This window comes from Saccopteryx leptura, chromosome 11, assembly GCF_036850995.1.
Source record: "Saccopteryx leptura isolate mSacLep1 chromosome 11, mSacLep1_pri_phased_curated, whole genome shotgun sequence".
Taxonomy (NCBI): Eukaryota; Metazoa; Chordata; class Mammalia; order Chiroptera; family Emballonuridae; genus Saccopteryx; species Saccopteryx leptura.
Genome location: NC_089513.1, coordinates 67553101 through 67575110, shown reverse-complemented (window position 1 = coordinate 67575110; position 22010 = coordinate 67553101). Strand labels below are relative to the sequence as shown.

The 22010-nt window shown below is 47.3% G+C and overlaps 1 long non-coding RNA gene across 1 annotated transcript; it reads right to left on the bottom strand.

Moving 5' to 3' along the window:
• Positions 1-4736: 4736 nt before the first annotated feature.
• On the bottom strand, positions 4737-6409 carry LOC136383323 (uncharacterized). Its single transcript, XR_010747391.1, has 2 exons — positions 6291-6409; positions 4737-5079 (listed from the first exon to the last, which is right to left on the bottom strand). It is a non-coding gene; the product is annotated as an uncharacterized lncRNA (long non-coding RNA).
• Positions 6410-22010: the final 15601 nt, after the last annotated feature.

Sequence of the window (22010 nt, the reverse complement as noted above, 5' to 3'; positions counted from 1 at the left end):
CCCTCTCAGGCGTGCATTTCCTAGACTCTAAGGGTCCCCACGAGACTTGCAACCGGAGGAGCAGTGGGCAGTAGTAGCTTGTCCTGGACTGACCTCCTGCACCTGTCTCCAATGCCCCCTTTCTCAGACCTCCCAGTGAGCCAGAGCAGCCCCCCAGGCTCTCCTGCTGCTGCTTCTATCCTAAGCCCATCCTTATTTTATTTTATTTTTTTTAATTTTTTTTAGAGAGACAGAGAGTCAGAGAGAGGGATAGATAGGGACAGACAGACAGGAACAGAGAGAGATGAGAAGCATCAATCACATTGCAACAGCTTAGTTGTTCATTGATTGCTTTCTCATATGTGCCTTGACCGCGGGCCTTCAGCAGACCAAGTAACCCCTTGCTTGAGCCAGCGACCTTGGGTCCAAGCTGGTGAGCCTTGCTCAAACCAGATGAGCCCGCGCTCAAGCTGGCGACCTCGGGGTCTCGAACCTGGGTCCTTCTGCATCCCAGTCCGACGCTCTATCCACTGCACCACCGCCTGGTGAGGCTAAGTGCAGTTTTATTTATTTATTTATTTATTATTTTTATTTTAGCCCATCCTTATTTCACTGTCCCCAGCTTTAATAAATGTACTCTAAAAACACACACACACAAAATAATAATAATAAAAAATAAAACGCACACACACAAATAGTACTGCATAATGATTATTTTATGCATCATGCTATTCACTTTGTAGTCACTATGGGTTTTTTCATACTTATAGATTTATCTCATTGTTTTCGAATGTTGCATACCATATTCCAAGATGAACTATATAAATATATACTTATCTTTGTATTAATAACTAAATTTTTTTTTCTTTTCCAAGTGAGGGGGGGGGAGATAGACTCCCACAGGGGCCCCACTGTTATCCACCCAGCAACCCCCATCTGGGGCCGATGCTCTGCCCATCAAGTGTTAAGCTCACAACTGAACCATTTATTTAGCACCTGAGGTGGAGGCTCCAGGGAGCCACCCTTAGCACCTGGGGCCAATGCACTCAAATCAATCAAGTCATTGCTGCTGTGGGGGAAGAGAGACAGAGAGACAGAGAGAGAAAGTAAGGGGAAGGGAGAGGGGTGGAGAAGCAGATGGGCGCTTCTACTGTTTGCCCTGACCGGGAATTGAACCTGGGACTTCCACATGCTGGGCCGATGCTCTACCCCTGAGCCAACCAGCCAGGGCCTGAATTAATATTGAAGGTAACTTTTTCTGCCTTTTATTTAGAACTGCATTAATTATTACTATACTGTTCATGTAATTAATCATTTTTAATTTCAAAAAAACAAAACAAAACACAGAACCATCCCTTAGGGTGTGGTTTGTAGTAACAAATGCAATAAGGGACTCGGGGGGGGGGGGTCCACTAAGGACTAAGAAGGGGCATTTGAATCTACCGATTCAGGGGTAGATAATGGCCCCTAATTACATTTCAGTAGAGACCAAAACCAAGCTAAGAGGTGAAGAGAACTGCCGGGGCAGATCATCTGTTAGAGTTTGCCAAACACAGGTTGGAACAGGACGGAGTCTTGAAAGAGCAGTGAAGTTGGGCCAAGCCTTAGTCCTGGTTGGAAAGGCACAGACAAAGCAGGTGTAAGCTCTGCCCCCGTGGCTATATCAACTGTAACCCTAAAGAAGACTGGAGAAACAGCAGGGAGCTGGGAGCGTCCCAAGGGAGCCTCTCCACCGTTTCCATTTCATTCAAAAGGGAGCAAAGGGCACGAATCTTCATAAATTAAGCTCTTGAGAGGTCAGAAATTGGGCATTGGGAAGGGGAAAAGGCCACTCAATTGTAAATCCCTGAGTTTCACCCGTTAGCAAACCCTGTTTGCGTCTAGCTGTCTCTTCTGGAAAACGTGGGGCCATGGGGAAATGGGTTACACTTAAAATCCTGAAATAAGATTTGCCAATGAGAGTCCCTTAGAGCTTCCCCAGAAGGTGTTTGTTGTGAGGAAGAGAGAGAGTGGAGAGAACAAAATCACCTGAAAAAACTCATGATTAGGTTGGTAGACAGAAATGCCTTTACCGTATGGGTTATCCTCACTGGAGGCATTTCCTGCTAGGCCCAAGGGGAGGGTGGTGCCAGAGCAGAGCAGCTATCTTTCAGACAAAGCTTTGCATCCCTCCCCTCTTCTCACATCATACCATGTGAAGGGCCTTCCAATCAGAACTAAGACCTCACTGTTTAGGTTGAATCAAGGTCTTCTGGATGCTTTATGGGGGGTTAGGCCAGCTGCCAGCAGTCAGGGGAGCGAGAGGAAGTGACTTTGCTTGTTATATCTTTTGTATGTTTTGAATGTTGTATAATGAACATGTATCATTTTATTCAAAAAATAAGTTATTTTACTTATTTAAAAAATTTTATTCATTGATTTAAATTTTTTAAAAATTTATTTATTGGCTTTAGAGAGAGAGATAAAAGGAGAGAGAGAAACATTGATTTGTTGTTCCACTTAGTTGTGTATCCATTGGTTGCTTCTTGTATGTACCCTGACCAGGGATGGGACCTGCAACCTTGGTGTGTTGGGACAACCCTCCAACCAACTGAGCTACCCAGCCAAAGCCATTAATTGATTGATTGAGAGAGAGAAGAAGGGGAAGAGAGAGAGATTGATTTCCACTCATCCATACTGCTATTGGTTGATTCCTGCATGTGTCCTGACCAGGGATCAAACCCACAACCTTGGCATATTGAGACAATGCTCCAATCAACTGAGCTATGTGGCCAGGGCTTAAGTTGCCGTTTTAAAGACTTGCTTAGGCCAAGAAGAGAAATTTCAGATTTTGTTCTCTAGTCAGCATAGTCCCCTAGATTTACTTCATTTCAGACCCTATTTGTTGCTTTGATTTGTAATTTCATAGTGTGAAGCTTTAGTTTAGGGGCCTCTTCCTACAAACCATACCCCCAAGCTAAATGAACTAATCTGGTCTGGATAAGTCAATTTATGTATGTTATCTCTTTTTCTTCCACTGCACTTTTGTTTCCCATCAGCAAACAAAATATCTTGTTATACACACAGTGTCACCTCAACCTTGAGATCTGAATCACAGACAGGTGCCAGCTCTGCAGTTTAGGACCTGTGTGACCTTGGAGAACTTGTACAATGTTCTGGAAGGTGCGGGGGTATTCAAGAGGACCAGATAGCCTGACCTGTGGTGGCGCAGTGGATAAAGCGTCGACCTGGAAATGCTGAGGTCGCCGGTTCAAAACCCTGGGCTTGCCTGGTCAAGGCACATATGGGAGTTAATGCTTCCAGCTCCTCCCCCCCTTCTCTCTCTGTCTCTCTCTCTTCTCTAAAAATGAATAAAATAAAATTAAAAAAAAAAAAAAAAAAAAAGAGGACCAGATAGATGGTGCCGGCAGATGGTCTGACTGTGGGTGGTGGCGCACAATGCAGTATGCTGATGACATGTCATAGTATTGTGCGCCCGAAACCTGTGTAAGCTTACTAACCAATGTCACCTCAATGCATTTAATTAAAAAACACCCTGGGATTCAGTCTTCCCGTGTGGGGCTGTGGAGGGTGTGCTCACTAGGGCAAGAGTCAAAGGGTAAGGGTGCAACTTCTGGTTCTGCCACTTCGTTGCTGTGGGTCCTGGACATGGGGGCCTGCGAGCTTCAGTTCCTATAGAATGGGGACGATCTCGCTCTCGGAAGAGCGGGAAAGTGAGACGACAGCTGGGTGACGTGTCCAGGGCACAGCCTTGGTGTCTTTTCTTTCCTCTTCACCTTCTTTCCGTGTTTGTTTTGTTTCCCTTTAACTTTGTAGAACCTGCCTGGGGTTGAGATCGCCTGCCTCTCGGAGTGCTTCATAAACTGGAGAGCAGGACTTGTGGCTGGGTTGGCACCAGGCAGACAGGCCCCGGGCTGTGGATGTCTCTGACCTCTCCAAATGGTGCTTGCATTCCACAGGACAGCTCTGTTTTTCCAGATGGCGATTAGGTCAGCTTTTCCGGGAGCGCGCCCGCCCGCTGAGAGCCGGGACTTCCCTCCAGAAGCCCTCCCTGTCACTACCACAGGGGGCTCAGCATCAGGAGCCACCTGGCTGCTGGCTTACTCCCTCAGGCCAGAGAAGCTGCTCAGGCTTTTAAAGCACATTATTAAAACCCAGTTTTCACACGGAAGCCGGACGCTGAGCTGATGGTATGATGATGTTAATAATGCTAATACTAACACATCGTCACCTGCTCTCACTGTGTCCTGTGATCTGGGAGAAGTCAGAATGCAATCAGCCCAGTACTTAACTTGATTATCAAAGAGCTTATTGCATGTCTATCTCCTCTGAAGGTTTACTTCACAGGCACAACGAGGTGTAAATTAAAGTTCTCAACTAGACGCACCAGGAGAAGGGAGAAGAAAAGACAGTTAATCTAAAAGCTAGTAATTTAGACATTTTCATTAGTTTAGAAATGAGCCAGAGGTACAAGAAGAGTTCATTGAGATACTTAGCTTGGCCACTCAGTGGATTTGTAGCGCATATATATATATATATATATATATATATATATATATATATATATATATATATATATTGATTTTGAGAGAGAGAGAGAGGATGGAACAGAGAAAGAGAGAGATAGAAACATCAATCTGTTGTTTCACTTATTCATTCATTCACTAGCTGACTCCTGTATATGTCCTGATTAGAGATCAAACCTGCAACCTTGGCATATTGGGATGATACTCCAACCAATTGAGCTACTCGGCCAGGCCATTTATTGATTTATTTTAGAGAGAGAGAGTAACATTTTTTTTTAATGTGGCAGAGACAGAGAGAGTCAGAGATAGGGACATACAGACAGGAAGGGAGAGAGATGAGAAACATCAATTCTTCGTTGCGGCACTTTAGTTGTTCATTGATTGCTTTCTCATATGTGCCTTGACCGGGGGGCTACAGCAGACCGAGTGACCCCTTGCTCGAGCCAGTGACCTTGGGCTCAAGCTGGTAAGCCTTGCTCAAACCACATGAGCCCGCGCTCAAGCTGGTGACCTTGGGGTCTCGAACCTGGATCTTCCACATCCCAGTCCACCGCTCTATCCATTGTGCCACCACCTGGTCAGGCGAGAGAGAGAGTAACATTGATTTGTTGTTCCACCCATCCACACACCCATTGGTTAATTCCTGCATGTTCCCCAACCAGGGATTGAACCCACAGCCTTGACATATTGGGACAATACTAGTCTAACCCATATTTAGCACTTCTTAGCTCCAACTTTCCTGGACCAGATGCTTACAAGTTGAAATTCTTTGAAGAGATGAAGCAATTAGCATATGCCAGGCACTGTGTGAGGGATTTTATGTGCATGAAGGTATACATTAACCCCTAGCACAGGACTGCTCTGTTCATTTGACTAGTGGTCTTCAAATGGGGGGCAGGGGGGCACTCAAGCCAGCAATACCATCACAAGAAAACAAAGTAATTGATAGACAAAGGAGAATGTGTATATAAATTATATTTATAAATATAATTACTATAAATAACTTATACATAGATAAAATATGTATGTGTGGTGCATAATTTAAATTTTACATTGGGGTGTAAGCTTTTTAAAAGAGAATTGAGACATCATCCTAGACACTGGAAATGAGATAATCACAGTTAACTTACCAAGCAGCCATTTTACCTGGGGGTAATTTAGAGTTCATAATATGTCTAAATCAAGTTTCATGTATAAATCACAGGTGAGCATTTTCTCGATTCCTTTCTCCCTCCCTGCACCCTCCCTCCCTGCTCTCCTCCACTTGAAAGAACTGCACAAGTAATTCCCTGAGTCATCCTGGTTGTGAAAGAGGCGGCAGACTCAGAGCCCAGTCCTGGGCCACTCTCCACCCCGCCCTCCTCCCAGCCGGGACTCCTCACCTTACTCTCACCCACCAAGTCCTCTCCCCAGAAATAACCATAGTTGTTGTCATTTTAATGTATACTCTGCCGGTTTCAAATTCAAGTTTCATTCCTACTAGCCTTAAGTTGTTGCTATAGGAAAAGAAGGACTGGAAAGAGTGAAAGGAGGGTCGGATTCAGTCAGTTCGCACGTTAGGCAGGGCACTGTTCAAACTGCGCCAGGGGCGGGGCTGCGAGGGGAACTGCACGTGGTTTGTGGTTTGCAGCCGTGCGCCGCAGGCCGCCTCCACCTCTCCGCAGCCGCTGGACACTGCTGCTGGTCTACCCTGGCTCCGCCCGCCTGCCTGAGACAGCCGAACGCGGGAACCTGACGGATCCGCTAGCATTAGCCACTTCTTTATTTTTACTCTTTATTACTCACCAGTGCCCCCTGTCCCCGGCGATGGCTGGGAATAGGAGTCCCTCTTTATACACAGTAGCAAGGACATACTTTCTCACCCCCTTCCTTTTGAAGGGAGAGTGTCAAGGACATGTCCAGGCCTGGTCAGAGAATGTTACATCAGAGATACTGCTGCTATATTTACCCCCACTTGCCTTTCAAGCAGAGCAATTTGTATGACGAGAAAGAGCAGTGACAGACTGTCCGGGGTATCTCCAGGGAGAAGAAAAACACGGACTTTGAAAGCTGTGTATGATTTTACATTGCAGTGAATTTCTCTGAGGCTCATTTCCTTTTCCTCTCTTCATTTTTAAAAATTCTCTCTTAGGAGAGAGTTTAAGAGATGCATTATTTCATCCCAGGCTGGAAACCTGCACTTGTTATTCAGGGCTTAACCCACCCCGGGCTGTCACCCTAGCCTTGACATGACAGACACTAAACAGGACAATGACAGGCAAAGTCATCACTGATTTGCTTTTGTCTGGACGTTTCTATATTGGCCTCTGCTGCATGCCCACCCCTAACTCCCTCTGGACCAATTATTTTTCTTTTCCAGGCCTCAGTTTCCTGCTCAGTAAAATAAGAAGACTCAATTCTGCTTTTCGGGAGGGATACTGGTAGGAGAAGAAACACGATAAAGGTCTCAAGGGGGAAGGAAGGGTTATTCAGCTCTGCTTCAATTCAACAGTCACTTTCTTTTCTTTCTTTTCTTAAATTTAAGTGAAAGGAGGGGAGCTAGAGAGACAGACTCCAGCATGCCCCCAACCCCAACAGGATCCACTCGGCAATCCCCATCTGGGGCTGATGCTCTGCCCAAGTGGGCCCTTGCTTGCAACTGAGCTATTTTTAGCACCTAAGGCAGAGGCTTCACAGAGCCATCCTCTGTGCCCTGAGCCAATGCACTCAAACCAATCAAGCCATGGCTATAGGAAGGGAAGAGAGAGAGAGAGAGACAGAAGGAGGAGGGAGGAGAAGCAGATGGTTGCTTCTCCTGTGTCCCCTGACTGGGAACCAAACCCAGGCCATCCACACACTGGGTCAACGCTCTACCTCTGAGCCAACAACCAGCCAGGGCCAACAGTTGCTTTCTGAGTACATTTTAAGTGCTGGTCAAGGGTACGGTCCAGAGTCAGACATTGTTCCTACCCTTAAGAATTTAACTATCTAGGCCCTGGCCGGTAGGCTCAGCGGTAAAGCGTCGGCCTAGCGTGCGGAGGACCCGGGTTCGATTCCTGGCCAGGGCACACAGGAGAAGCGCCCATTTGCTTCTCCACCCCTCCGCCGCGCTTTCCTCTCTGTCTCTCTCTTCCCCTCCCGCAGCCAAGGCTCCATTGGAGCAAAGATGGCCCGGGCGCTGGGGATGGCTCTGTGGCCTCTGCCTCAGGCGCTAGAGTGGCTCTGGTCGCAACATGGCGACGCCCAGGATGGGCAGAGCATCGCCCCCTGGTGGGCAGAGCGTCGCCCCTGGTGGGCGTGCCGGGTGGATCCCGGTCGGGCGCATGCGGGAGTCTGTCTGACTGTCTCTCCCTGTTTCCAGCTTCAGAAAAATGAAAAGAAAAAAAAAAAAAAAAAAAAAAAATTTAACTATCTAGCCTGACCTGTGGTGGCGCAGTGGATAAAGTGTCGACCTGGAAATGCTGAAGTCACTGGTTCGAAATCCTGGGCTTGCCTGGTCAAGGCACATATGGGAGTTGATGCTTCCAGCTCCTCCCCCACTTCTCTCTCTCTGTCTCTCCTCTCTCTCTCCCCCTCTGTCTCTTCCTCTCCTCTCTAAAATAAATAAATAAATAAAAAATTAAAAAAAAAAAAGAATTTAACTATGTAGGCCCTGGCCAGTTGGCTCAGTGGTAGAGCGTCGGCCTGGCATGCAGGAGTCCCGGGTTCGATTCCAGGCCAGGGCACACAGGAGAAGCGCCCATCTGCTTCTCCACCCCTCCCCCTCTCCTTCCTCTCTGTCTCTCTCTTCCCCTCCTGCAGCCAAGGCTCCATTGGAGCAAAGATGGCCCGGGCGCTGGGGATGGCTCCTTGGCCTCTGCTCCAGGCGCTGGAGTGTCTCTGGTTGCAACAGAGTGACGCCCCGGAGGGGCAGAGCATCGCCCCCTGGTTGGAGGAGCGTCGCCCCCTGGTGGGCATGCCGGGTGGATCCCGGTCAGGCACATGCGGGAGTCTGTCTGACTGTCTCTCCCCGTTTCCAGCTTCAGAAAAATACAAAAAAAAAAAAAAAAAAAAAAAAATTTAACTGATAGCTGGTTTGAAAAATAAATTTTTTTACAAAGAACTTTAGCCCCCAGGCAGCAGATGATAAGCACAAATTTCAGATGAAAGAATGTTGCCTGACCAGGTAGTGGTGCAGTGGATAGAGTGTCGGACTGGGATGTAGAGGACCCAGGTTCGAGACCCCGAGGTCGCCAGCTTGAGCGCAGGCTCATCTGGTTTGAGCAAGGCTCACCAGCTTGGACCCAGGGTCGCTGGCTCGAGCAGGGGGGTCACTCGGTCGGTCAAGGCACATATGAGAAATCAATCAAAGAACAACTACGGAGCCGCAATGAGGAATTGATGTTTCTCATCTCTCTCCCTCCCTTCCTGTCTGTCCCTATCTGTCCTTCTCTTTCTGACTCTGTCTCTGCCACAAAAGAAAAAAAAAATTAAAAAAAGGAAAAAGAATGTTGAAGGAATTAGAAGATTAGAGGAAGTTCCAAAGGGAGGAGCTGCAAGTGACATGGGAGGGAAGAGAGGTGTAAAACCAGGAGGCACGGCCAGGACCACTATCACAGCCGCCGCCTGGCTCATGCAGGTTCGCATTGGATTCGGACAGTCGGTAAAGAAACAATGGAGCCACAAACTGGTGGGCCATAGTCTTTAATCCTAGCTTGCACCCGGCGGGCAAGTAAAAACACACAGTGGGCTCCAAAACCCACTCACATTCAGTGCTCACAAAGCCACTGACTTATCCGAGTTTCCTAGAATCAAAGGTTTTTAGCTCACCAGACTTATTCACCTCTGTTCCCCATCTCCTTCCTTATCCCAGATACAAACTCTACACAAACTGGCATCTCACTCAGCACTCCGCCATCTTGGCTGCTTCTCCTGGCCTCCTCCACGTGGCCTTTCTCTGCTCTCCTCTGCTCTCTCTTCTAATGCTAACCTCAGGAACCAAGAGCGCAAACTCTCGTTCCGTCCCCATTTTATAGTGTAGAAATCCAAACCCTTAATCCAATATACAAAATAGGGAAGTCTCTAATACAAAGTCACTTTCTGAGGCATGATTGGATTGTACCACCCCACATCAAAACGGGTGGGAGACGCTTAATCCCAAAACCAAGCCCCAGGCTACAATGATCTTGCCTGCCTTTAGAGACACACATTAATATCACCTGGGCGAGGGCCTCCTCGTGGGCAGTGCCGTCTTTAACAAAGTGAGCATAATACATTTTATCCGCCCAACAAGAGGTCAATCCCGATCGAGAATAGAGAATAAAAGGAAGGTGTCCAGGGGCCAAACAAGCTCAGGATGAGTCCAGGGGACAGTGAGCACAGCAATCTGGCACACGTCAGAGAGGCACGGGCGGTTCACACTGGAGAGGCCGTGAAGTCTATGGATTCCGTAGGCATCGTCAACGTGCAGTTGAGCGGCCTGAGTAAGCAGTGCTCTAGGGCAGGTTCTGTGGCGTGGTGGAGGTGGAGGGCGCGGGCTGGAGCGAGGGGACGTCACAAAGGCTTCCTTGATAAGCCACCCACAGTGACTCTGCAAGTACCCGTAAAGAGAGAACTTCCCTTCCAGCCCTTCCACAGTCAATATTTATACTCACTCACATCTGATTTGGGTGGGTCTTTCCCAAGCGTCATTCCGGGTTCCCCGTTCTAGGGTGAGCTCCCTGAGAACAGGACCTTGACCTCACCTTCTTCCTCTGTGTCAGCAGCCCAGATGCCCTCTCAGCCATGCTGTTGGGCAGATAAAATGTATTATGCTCACTTTACTAAAGAGGCCATCGCCCAGGTGATATTAATGTGTGTTAGAGATCGTTGTAACCTGGGGCTTGGTTTTGGGATTAAGTCTTTCCCACCCTTTTTGCTGTAGGGCGGTACAATCCAATCATGCCTCAGAGAAGTGACTTTGTATTAGAGACTACCCTATTTTGTATATTGGATTAAAGGTTGTGAAGCTACACTATAAAATGGGGACGGAACGAGAGTTTGCGCGCTTGGTTCCTGAGGTTAGCATGAGAGAGTGGAGAGAGTAGAGCCAGCAGCTAAAGGAGGCCACGTGGAGGAGGCCAGGAGAAGCAGCCAAGATGGCGGAGTGCTGAGTGAGATGCCAGTTTGTGTAGAGTTTGTATCTGGGATAAGGAAGGAGATGGGGAACTGAGGAGAATAAGGCTGGTGAGCTAGAAACCTTTGATTCTAGGAAACTCGGATAAGTCAGTGGCTTTGTGAGCACTGAGTATGACTGGGTTTTGGAGCCCAGTGTATGTTTTTACTTGCCCGCCGGGTGCAAGGTAGGATTAAAGGCTATGGCCCATCAGTTTTTGGCTCCGCTGTTTCTTTACCGACTGTCCGAATCCAATGCGAACCTGCATGGGCCAGGTGGCTGCTGCGATAGTGGCTCTGGCCGTGACTTCTGGCTTGACACATGCCCAGCCCGAGCCATAACGCAGGGCACAGAGATGGGCACACGCCCTCCAGACCCAGCCTACACTTTCCCTCTGCTTTTGTTTCAGGCATTTTCAACATTGTCCAAAACACCCATGATTTCTGAGGGTGAAAAGGGAAATGATGGGCAGGCAGATGGGGAGGGAGGGAGATGTGCCTGTGTCACAGTGAACCACCCACTTTGGAGTATGGTCCTTGAAAGAATTTTAAGACAACACTGAACAGTTATGGTGTCGCACATCTTGCACTTCAAATACATCATCTCCTTGCATCCAGTGAGCAACCCTATGAGGTAGTGACTGCTATTTCATAGATGAGAAAAACTGATGCACAAAGTTCAATAATTTGGCCAATAAGTCTGTTGGGCAGATAAAATATATTATGCTCACTTTGTTAAAGATGGCATCGCCTAGGTGATATTAATGTGTGTTGGGGGCGGGCTGTGGGCAGGCAGGATCCTTATGGCCTGGGGCTTGGTTTTAGGACTAAGTCTTTCCCACCCTTTTGGATGTGGGGTGGTGAAATTCCATCATGCCTCAGATAAATGACTTTGTATTAGAGACTTCCCTATTTTGTATATTGGATTAAAGGTTTTGAATCTACATTATAAAATGGGGGCAGACTGGGAGCTTGCTCTCTCTCGGTTCTTGAGATTAGCATTAGAGGAGAGAGCAGAGAGGAGAGCAGAAAGAGGCCGCGTGGAGGAGGCCAGAAGAAGCAGCCAAGATGGTGGAGTGTTGAAGAAGAAGCCAGTTTGTGCAGAGAGAAGGAGATGGGGAACATAGGTGAATAAGTCTGGTAAGCTAGAAACCTTTGATTCTAGGAAACTCAGATAAGTCAGTAGCTTTGTGAGCACTGAATGTGAGTGGGTTTTGGAGCCCAGTGTGTGTTTTTACTTGCCCGCCAGGTGCAAGCTAGGATTAAAGATGATGGCCCACCAGTTCTTGGCTCTATTGTTTCATTACTGTCTGTCCGAATCTAATGCGAACCTGCATGGGCCAGGCGGCTGTGATGGTGGCCATGTGTACTGGCTTTACGAAGTCATAACAAGGTACAGGCTCAGGATTTGAATCAGCCCTTCAATCCATGTGTAAAGCCAGGAGCCGGGGCCAGGGCCACTATCACAGCAGCCCGGCCCATGCAGGTTCGCATTGGATTCGGACAGTCGGTAAAGAAACAATGGAGCCAAAAACTGGTGGGCCATAGTCTTTAATCCTAGCTTGCACCCGGCGGGCAAGTAAAAACACACACTGGGCTCCAAAACCCAATCACATTCAGTGCTCACAAAGCCACTGATTTATCTGAGTTTCCTAGAATCAAAGGTTTCTAGCTCACCAGCCTTATTCTCCTCAGTTCCCCATCTCCTTCCTTATCCCAGATACAAACTCTGCACAGACTGGCATCTCACTCAGCACTCCGCCATCTTGGCTGCTTCTGCTGGCCTCCTCCACGTGGCCTCCTTCTGCTCTCTGCTCTGCTCTCTCCTCTAATGATAATCTCAGGAACCAAGAGCCAAGTCCCGTTCTGCCCCCATTTTATAGTGTAGCTTCACAACCTTTTAATCCAATATACAAAATAGGGAAGTCTCTAATACAAAGTCACTTATCTGAGGCATGATTGGATTGTACCGCCCCACATCAAAAAGGGTGGGAAAGGCTTAATCCCAAAACCAAGCCCCAGGCTACAACAATCCTTCCTGCCCCCAACACACATTAATATCACCTGGGCGACAGCCTCCTTGTGTCATCTTTAACAAAGTGAGCATAATACATTTTATCTGCCCAACACCATGTTTCTCCTCCAACACTGTAGCACAGTTTCCTGAAGGAGTTGCTCCTTCAGATTAACACTTGATTGCTGGTGATTTTTTTTTTCTTCCACCCCCCCCCACCCCCCCATCGCTGGTGATTAAATCCAACATCCTAACCTTCCACTGCTAAGTAACTTTCAGGGGTGGAGCTTCATGTTTCAGAAGACTTTAGCCTGCCAGACAAATATAATTTATTAATTAATTCCATTTCCCATAAGACAGCCAGGCTGACTGCACTGAGTTGATGGAACTCCAGACAAAAACAAAGGGATTCAAGTAGCCTAAAAAAGACAGCATTTTGTGCAGCTTCTTTGAAATGGAAATAAACCGCTCTTAGTCCTTCTTGGAGCCATGGTGGTGGGGGGTAGCAGACGTCTTGGACCAGGGTTGGAAGGCCCTGCTCCAACCTCGTAGGTTAGAATGCTTGAGTGGCATTTTAGAGCAGTCTGTGTGCTAGTCCAGGGAGCTGAGTTACAGAGGCCCCTGAGGGAATGGGGAGGAGAGAGGGAAGGAGACACAGGAAAAGAACCATTCTGGGGTGTTCTTCTGCGCTGAGGCTGATGCTGTAGCTTTTAGCTAAGTAACTGAATTAGAGCCTGTTTTTGTTCCGCTGTGAAGGCAGTGTGGGAGGAGGAACCTTGAACAGAGTCAAATCAGTATGAATTGAAAAAAAAAATGTATTTTAATCTCATTGTTTCAATTTACATGAATAGAAGGTATAAGAGTTTATTATTATTTATAATCAAAGGGGATCATGAGCTTTATTTGAGAATCACTGATCAGTAGAGTCAGAAGTGCCTCCCGTTCCCCACCCACCGCAGTCAGGGTAATTGTGGACAGAACTGAGTCAGCAGCCCCGAGGCTGTGTGACTCCCAGGTGTGTGACTGCTGTTCTTGCTGGGGGCAGGGGTGGACGTGGCCGTGGCCGGAGAGGAAGCTGAAGGCTGGCCTGTCCCCTTCCTGGAAGAGTCTAGTAGTGGCTTTGAGTCACAGCCCTTCTAGATTTCCCCTCCGGAAATGACGTTGGCCTGGAACTTGTTTTCTCTTGCATCTTTCTGAAAGAGTTTTTAAAAAGCATGCACTTACTTATACTTTTAAAGTTGACATCTAACGTTTTGCATCATAAGCTTAGAGAGTTCTAAGAGTTGTAAAATACAATTATTGGGCTGCTGTAAATATTAATATAATAAAACTATGAAAACAGTCTTTTAAATGAATTTAAAGGATGCATATAAATATCAGTAATTTGATATAACCTCATTGATTTAGCTAATTCGTGACTGAACTCTAATTGGAAGTTATATATATTGTATATATATATTAAGATTTTATTGGTTGAGCCTGACCAGGCAGTGGTGCAGTGGATAGAGTGTTGGACTGGGATGCAGAGGACACAGGTTCGAGACCCTGAGGTCGCCAGCTTGAGCGCGGGCTCATCAGTTTGAGCAAAAGCTCACCAGCTTGAGCCCAAGGTCTCTGACTCGAGCAAGGGGTTACTCGGTCTGCTGAAGGCCCCGCCATCAAGGCACATATAAGAAAGCAATCAATGAACAACTAAGGTGTCGCAACGAAAAACTGATGATTGATGCTTCTCATCTCTCTCTGTTCCTGTCTGTCTGTCCCTATCTATCCCTCTCTCTGACTCACTCTCTGTCTCTGTAAAAAAAAAAAAAAAAAGATTTTATTGGTTGGTTTTACAGAGAAGAGAGAAAGGCAAGAGGGAGGGAGGAGCAGGAAGCATCAACTCACAGATGCTTCTCAGTCTCGAACTGGCAACCTCAGCGTTCCAGACAGTGACCGAAAGCATTTTATTGTTCCACTATTATGCAAACTTTTCAACAACAAAAATATATAAATTGAAATTTCTTAAAAATTTTTTCCAGTGACAGAAAGCCGCAGTTGTTTAAAAAGTATTACTAGTAGTTGTATTTATCAAAACAACAGTTGTTACAAATTTTTATAATTAATAAGCATTGTTTTACTTCTTAAGTGAAAATGTATTGGACGCTTGTCTCCTAAGGAGTGGAAAGCATGGAGAAGGTGAGGTGTGTATGGGTCCCTGATTACAATAATTGTGGACTTGTCCCTTTGCTGTCCCACTGGGTCCTACACTGTAGGACAACGCATCCTTTAGCAGGATTAGAAAGGAGGAAAAGGAGTGACAGGTTACACTTTTTTTTTCCTTTGGTAAAGTGGCAAGAGGGCAACTGAGAAAAGAGATGGGAAAAGGAACTGAGGTTGAGGATGCGCTGTGGGCCCAGCAGTTTTAGGGGAGAACACGGGTGGAGGCTCTGGAAGTGATCCGCACATCTGCGAGGGGAGGAAACCGGTCACGGTCACAGTAACCAAGCAGTGAGCTTCGCCCCTCACCCCATCAGACTTACACAGCCTCCACCCCGTTACGGTCCTCCCGGGTCATTCTGGAGTCCCTGGAGGTGGCTTTCTTATACTCACAAACTTGTCTTCTTGGCCCATGTGTGGTTTCTGCCTGTTCGGTTCATCTGTACAGCTCCTGGCCCCTTAGCCACCAGCGCCAAGTAGACTGTCCCTTATGAGGAGACTGAGCTTCAGACCCCACAACCTGGGTGTAAAGCCAGTAGCCACGGCCACCATCAGCTGCCTGGCCCATGCCGGTTTGCATTGGATTCAGACAGACGGTAATGAAACCATGGAGCCAAGAACTGGTGGGGCATTACCTTTTTTTTTTGGCTATTACCTTTTTAATTCTAGCTTGCACCCAGCAGGCAAGTAAAAACACACAGTGGGCTCCAAAAGCCACTCATTCAGTGCTCACAAAGCCACTGGCTTATCCGAGTTTCCTAGAATCAAAGGTTTCTAGCTCACCAGACTTATTCACCTCTGTTCCCCATCTCCTTCTCTCTACACAAACTCTGCACAAACTGGCTTCTTCTTCAGCTCTCTGCCATCTTGGTTGCCTCTCCTCTCCCCCACGTGGCCTTTCTTTGTTCTCCTCTAGCATGGGCTCCTCCTAGAACATAATCACTCTTCCCCCTGGAACAACGTGATCTATCTTCCTTTTAAAACCTTTTGGAGCGAGCCTGACTAGGCGGTGGCACAGTGGATAGAGCACCGGACTGAGATGTGGAAGACCCAGGTTCAAGACCTCAAGATCACCAGCTTGAGTGCGGGCTCATCTGGTTTGAGCAAAAAGCTCATCAGCTTGGACCGAAGGTCACTGGCTCGAGCAAGGGGTTCCTCGGTCTGCTGTAGCCCTGTGGTCAAAGCACATGTGAGAAAGCAATCAATGAACAACTAAGGTGTTGCAACAAAAAACTAATGATTGATGATTCTCATCTCTCTTCGTTCCTGTCTGTCTGTCCCTATCTATTTTTCTCTCTGACTCTCTGTCTCTGTAAAGAAATAAAAAATAAATAAATAAATAAAACCTTTTGAGGCAAAAGCCCTCCCCTAACACATATTAACATAATCACGCCCACCCCAAGCAAGAAGGGCAACTAATATTATCACCTGGGCGACGGGCTTCCACGTGGGCAGCGCCATCTTTAACAAAGTGAGCATAATATATTTTATCTGCACAACTGTGCCTCTTCGGCCACAAACAGTGGCTCTCCAGAGGGAAAGGTGCCCCCACATCCACTAGTGTCCGTCCCTGGGACAAGGGGGACCGGCAGGGAAAGCACCTCCTGCTGACAGAGCTTGATCGGGGGTTTTTTTTGTTTTTTTTTTTTTAGTTGGAAACGGAGAGGCAGTCAGACAGACTCCCGCATGCGCCCGACCAGGATCCACCCGGCACGCCCACCAGGGGGCGATGCTCTGCCCATCTGGGGCATTGCTCTGTCGCAACCAGAGCCATTCTAGCGGCTCAGGCAGAAGCCATGGAGCCATCCTCAGTGCCTGGGCCAACTTTGCTCCAATGGAGCCTCGGCTGCGGGAGGGGTTAGAAAGAGACAGAGAGGAAAGAGAGGGGGAGGGGTGGAGAAGCAGATGGGCGCTTCTCCTGTGTGCCCTGGCCGGGAATCGAACCCGGGACTCCTGAACGCCAGGCCGACGCTCTATCACTGAGCCAACCGGCCAGGGCCGTTGATCGGGGTTTATCATGCAGACCTTCCTTTGGTCTCTCTTTGGGTTTAGGAGTGGTGGTATAAATGCTCAAAGTGGGCTGAAGTGCCAGGTTCTATGAAAGAAACCCCATCCCAGACTGCAATAAAAAAAGAAAAATTAATTGAATTTATTGGTGAGATGTTGGTTCATACAATTATATAGGTTTCGGGCATACCGTAAGACTCACTTTGTATCTGTATTTCAGCATGACCCCAATTATCTTCAGACCCCAACACTCAAATGCCCCTTTGGCCTTGCCCTTTTGTCTCCAGCTGAACTCATATCCCTCCTTCAAATCTCAGGGCAGTGCCGCGGACCAGCGCAGCTAGTAATTCTGGGTCCTGAGGGAGAATGGTGTGGAATTAAGAAAATAGACTCACTGAGAAAAGAGGATGGGATTGGGAGGCCTCTGCAATGCTGATGGCAATATCAGAGAGAGTGAGCCCCCAGTCTTTGCTTTATTACAGGGGTAGTCAACCTTTTTATACCTACCGCCCACTTTTGTATCTGTTAGTAGTAAAATTTTCTAACTGCCCACTGGTTCCACAGTAATGGTGATTTATAAAGTAAGGAAGTAACTTTATAAAATTTATAAAGCAGAGTTACAGCAAGTTAAAGCATATAATAATAATTACTTACCAAGTACTTTATGTCGGATTTTCGCTTAATTTGGTAGAATAAATCTTTATAAAACAACTCACTATAATTAAATCTATCTTTTTATTTATACTTCGGTTGCTCCGCTACCGCCCACCATGAAAACTGGAATGCCCACTAGTGGGCAGTAGGGACCAGGTTGACTACCACTGCTTTATTATATAGCATAAGCCTTTAATCCAATATACAGCCTGACCTGTGGTGGCGCAGTGGATAAAGCATCAACCTGGAATGCTGAGGTCGCCGGTTCAAAACCCTGGGCTTGCCTGGTCGGGGCACATATGGGAGTTGATGCTTCCTGCTCCTCCCTCCCCCTTCTCTCTCTCTCTCTCATTCTCTCTCCTCTCTAAAAAAAAAAAATTAATAAAAAGTAAAAAAAATTAAAAAAAAATCCAATATACAAATAGAGAAGTCTCTGATACAAAGCCACTCATCTGAGGCATAAATTGGATTCCTTATAAGAGTGCACCACCCCACATCATGGAACAGTCAAGGGTGTGGAGAAAAGCTTAGTGTTGAAAAGATCTTAGTATTAAGAGATCTTAATATTAAGAGAGTGGGAAAGGCTCAGTCCCAAACCAAGCCTTAGGCTACCACGATCCCCCAGCCTACAGCCTATGTGCTAAAATACAAATACATGTCTCCCGCATGGCAGTCCTCTCTGTCAGGACGCCTTCCCTGTCCTCTGATGGCCTGGAGGGTTTTTGCGATCTTTGTGCTCTTACCACATTTTGTTCTTACATGTTTGTCTCTCTCTCCCAATTGAACATGGGCTTTTTTTTTTTTTTTTACAAGGACAGAGAGAGAGTCAGAGAGAGGGATAGATAGGGACAGACAGACAGAAACGGAGAGAGATGAGAAGCATCAATCATCAGTTTTTCGTTGCGACATCTTAGTTGTTCATTGATTGCTTTCTCATATGTGCCTTGACCGCGGGCCTTCAGCAGACTGAGTAACCCCTTGCTCGAGCCAGCAACCTTGGGTCCAAGCTGGCGAGCTTTTTGCTCAAGCCAGATGAGCCCGTGCTCAGAGTGGCAACCTCAGGGTCTCGAACCTGAGTCCTCCACATCTTAGTCTTACGCTCTATCCACTGCGCCACCACCTGGTCAGGCAAACATGGGCTTCTTGAGGGCTGGGACTAGATTAGAGACAAAATGACACCCCAGTGTCTCCTATGGGGCGTGGACAGAGTGGGTGCTCAGAGGAGGTTTGTTAAATTGAATATCATGCCATTTGGAGAAACTTTGGGTGAAAAGCGGTAATAGAAGTAGTCCCCTGATTTTGGCCTGTGCCATAAATGGGAATGAGGAGTAAAAAGTGCCCACTGATACTTTTCTCCATCTGGTTACCTGCATGAACAGGAGGAGTGCCTCTGGGGGCTTCACTCTCTTGAGGATAATCAGCTCATCCACAAGTCTCCGTGATTCTAGTGGTGCTGAGGTTTTCGGGGGGCGGGGGCTGAGGAGAGGACAGAGGCCTCTGGGCACAAGCTGTTGAACATGGCAGGGACTATGTAGGTAGAATCCTCATCTCCTGCCCAGGCGTGAAGGGGGCGCCTACTGTGATTATCCTGCTAGCTGAGATGAAAGAAACAATCAGTGGAAAACCAGCCTATTATCTGAGCTCAGCCTCCTCCAAACAGAGCTGGGTTGATACATTCTCGGCTCCTTTTCCAAAGGGAGGAAGCAGCAGTAGGCTGATTCATGAATCCTCTGGCCTGGACTTTGGAGGCTGTGGACTGACCGTTCTGGGTGAGTTCATCTATCTCATCAGGATTTTATCTAAGCAAGCCCCTTAACCCAGGTCAATGCAATCTACTCAGTGCACTTGATGTATAACAGTGCTACTGAAAATGTGGTCCACCACTGGCAGCATTAGAATCTCTTGGGAGTGGAGAGTGCAAATGTGGCCCTGGCGGGGTGGCTAAGTTGGTTCAAGCATCATCCCAACACACCAGGATTGTGGGTTCGATCCCTGGTCTGAGTCAACCAGTGGAACGCTGTGTTTATGCTTCTCTCTCTCAAATCAATTCTAAAAATTAAAAAAAAGAAAAGAAAAGAAAAGAAAAAGGAGTGCAAATTCTGGAGCCCACTCCACACCCTCTTGAGACCTACTAAATCAGAATTCCTGGTGAGGCCCAGGGAGCTGTATTTTAACAAGTGTTTAGGTGATTATTCTGTATACTGAAGCTTGGAGAATATTGCTATATTGGGTACACACAATTTCTCTCTCTCTCTCTCTCTCTCTCTCTCTCTCTCACACACACACACACACACACACACACACACACACACACACACACACGCCTATCGCTCCTGCAGTTTCATGACACGTGGGCTTGGTCGTTTCCCTGCAGTTTTCCTCCGCAGAGTCCTGGGGTTGGTTTTTCTCCACTGTGGACCTTGCTCATTTTCTGCTGCTTCCGAGAGGTTGGGAGAAGAAAGATCAGGAACGGAGGCAGGAGGGAGGAGAAAGTGGCTAGCTAAGGCGGTGTTGCTTTCACGAATGAAAACGAAGATGCCCAGTGACAATGTTCTTTTGTGAGGAGTTAGCTCTTAGTTGATGGAGCTGCAAGTCATTAGCAATCTCGCCACGCAGTGGGGGGCTGACCTGGTTGTTCTCCAGGGCCAGATCGCCCTCTGCTGCCGACTGATAAACGACACTCCCGGACTGGGGACTGCCAAGGAAAAGAGGAAGTCCCTGGGCCACGGGTGGGAGAGAAGGCGTGACTAAGGACAAGAGGTCACAAAGTCACCACTTCAGGCAGTGGAAGAATCTTGTTATGATCTGGTTTTCAAGGAAGGAAGAAGTAGCCAGTTCCGTGGGTGTTTCCAGAACCCATCCAACCCCAACAGTAGGATTCTGCCAAGATCTCCACCAGCTCCCATGATTCCGAGCTCCCGGCTTGACTTGACCCTGTAGCCATGGTTTCCCCCTTCTAACTCACCCCTGTCTCACCTTGAAAAGAAGGGGTGTTTAAAATAAGGAGGGGGGAATAAAAATAGGAGGAGAGATTTTTTTTTTTTTTTTAAAGGACAGGATTTTTTGGTCTGGAGGCATCCAGGGGCCGTTGTCAAGTCCCAGACTTTTTCTTAATCTCATTTTCTCGGAGTCTGTTTCTTTTGTCTCCATGAAAGCACTGTGTCTTTCTGTCTTCTCTTGCCAGGGGACTCTTACCCCACAGATGTGGAGTCAGCCCTTCTTTATTGCCCCATTTTATTGCTGCTGGGAATTACGGTTCACGTGGGTCACTGGTGAAGAGAGCAAAGATTTGTTCCCAGAGTAAAAGCTCAAGCACAGCAGTTGCTGCTGCCAGCCACGGGGCAGTGACCCATTTCATCCCAGTTCTTGCTTCTGCCCCTTCCCAGCTCTGACTGGGACTGGCCACCGGTGGGCCACACCCCTGCACCCCCTCTGGATTTCTGCAGAACTTAAGACTCCTTCCGAGGAGACACCTTCAGGGTCAGATCTGGAAAATTACCGAAACTGCCCCAAAGGATCGAGGGTGGGGCAGAGGAAGGGAGGAGAAGAGGGTGGGAGATGGGGAAGGGAAGAATGGGGTGGAGGTGGGGGAGAGTGAGACACTCTGGCTCCCCCCAGGCATCCTCATGTACAGGGTAAGTCAGTCTATGTGATTTCAAGCCCTGCAACCAAATTTGGTCATTTGGTTTTTGGTCTACATGGGACCAAATATCTGGATCTTCAGAAAACCGCATTTGGATAATTTTATCTCTAAGCCTCCAGATATATGCTGGCTATCTATATGTATTAAAATCAAAGTACTGGACCTGGCTGGTTGGCTCAGTAGGAGAGCATCGGCCTGGTTTGTGGATGTTTGGGTTCGATTCCCAGTCAGGGCACATAGGAGAACTGACCATCTGCCTTTCCACCCCTGTCCCTATTATTCTCCCAAAGCCATGGCTTCATTGGTTCAAGTGCATTGGCCCTGGGCGCTGAGGATGGCTCCGTGGAGCTTCTGCCTCTGGCACTAAAAATAGCTCAGTTGTGAGCATGGTCCCAGATGGGGTTGCTGGGTGGATTCTGGTCGGGGCACATGCAGGAGTCTGTCTGTGTATCTCTCCTCCTCTCACTTGGAAAAGAAAAACTAAAGTAAAATAAAATAAAAGTAGTTTATGCACTGCTTTGTAGCTGTGGTACTTGAAGGACAATTTTATCTCTTGTAAATAATCTACTTGGTTGTCCTAATTGTGAGCAGGGTTACATCTGTCAAATCAGTTTGTGCCTGGGGTTGGACCAGAACTCCAAGAAGAAGGGGCAAATCATAACTACTTTGAGAGTGGCCTGGTCTCTGCAAACACAGGCAGGTAGGGGGTTAAGGAGAAAAATGGTTAACAGAAGGTGTTAATGTAACACTGTGTGGTGATGGATGTTAACTAGACTTATTGTGGTGATCATTTCATAATATACACAAACATTGCATCTTTATGTTGTACACCTGAAATTAATATAATAGGTTAATTTTATCTCAGTAAAGAAAAAGA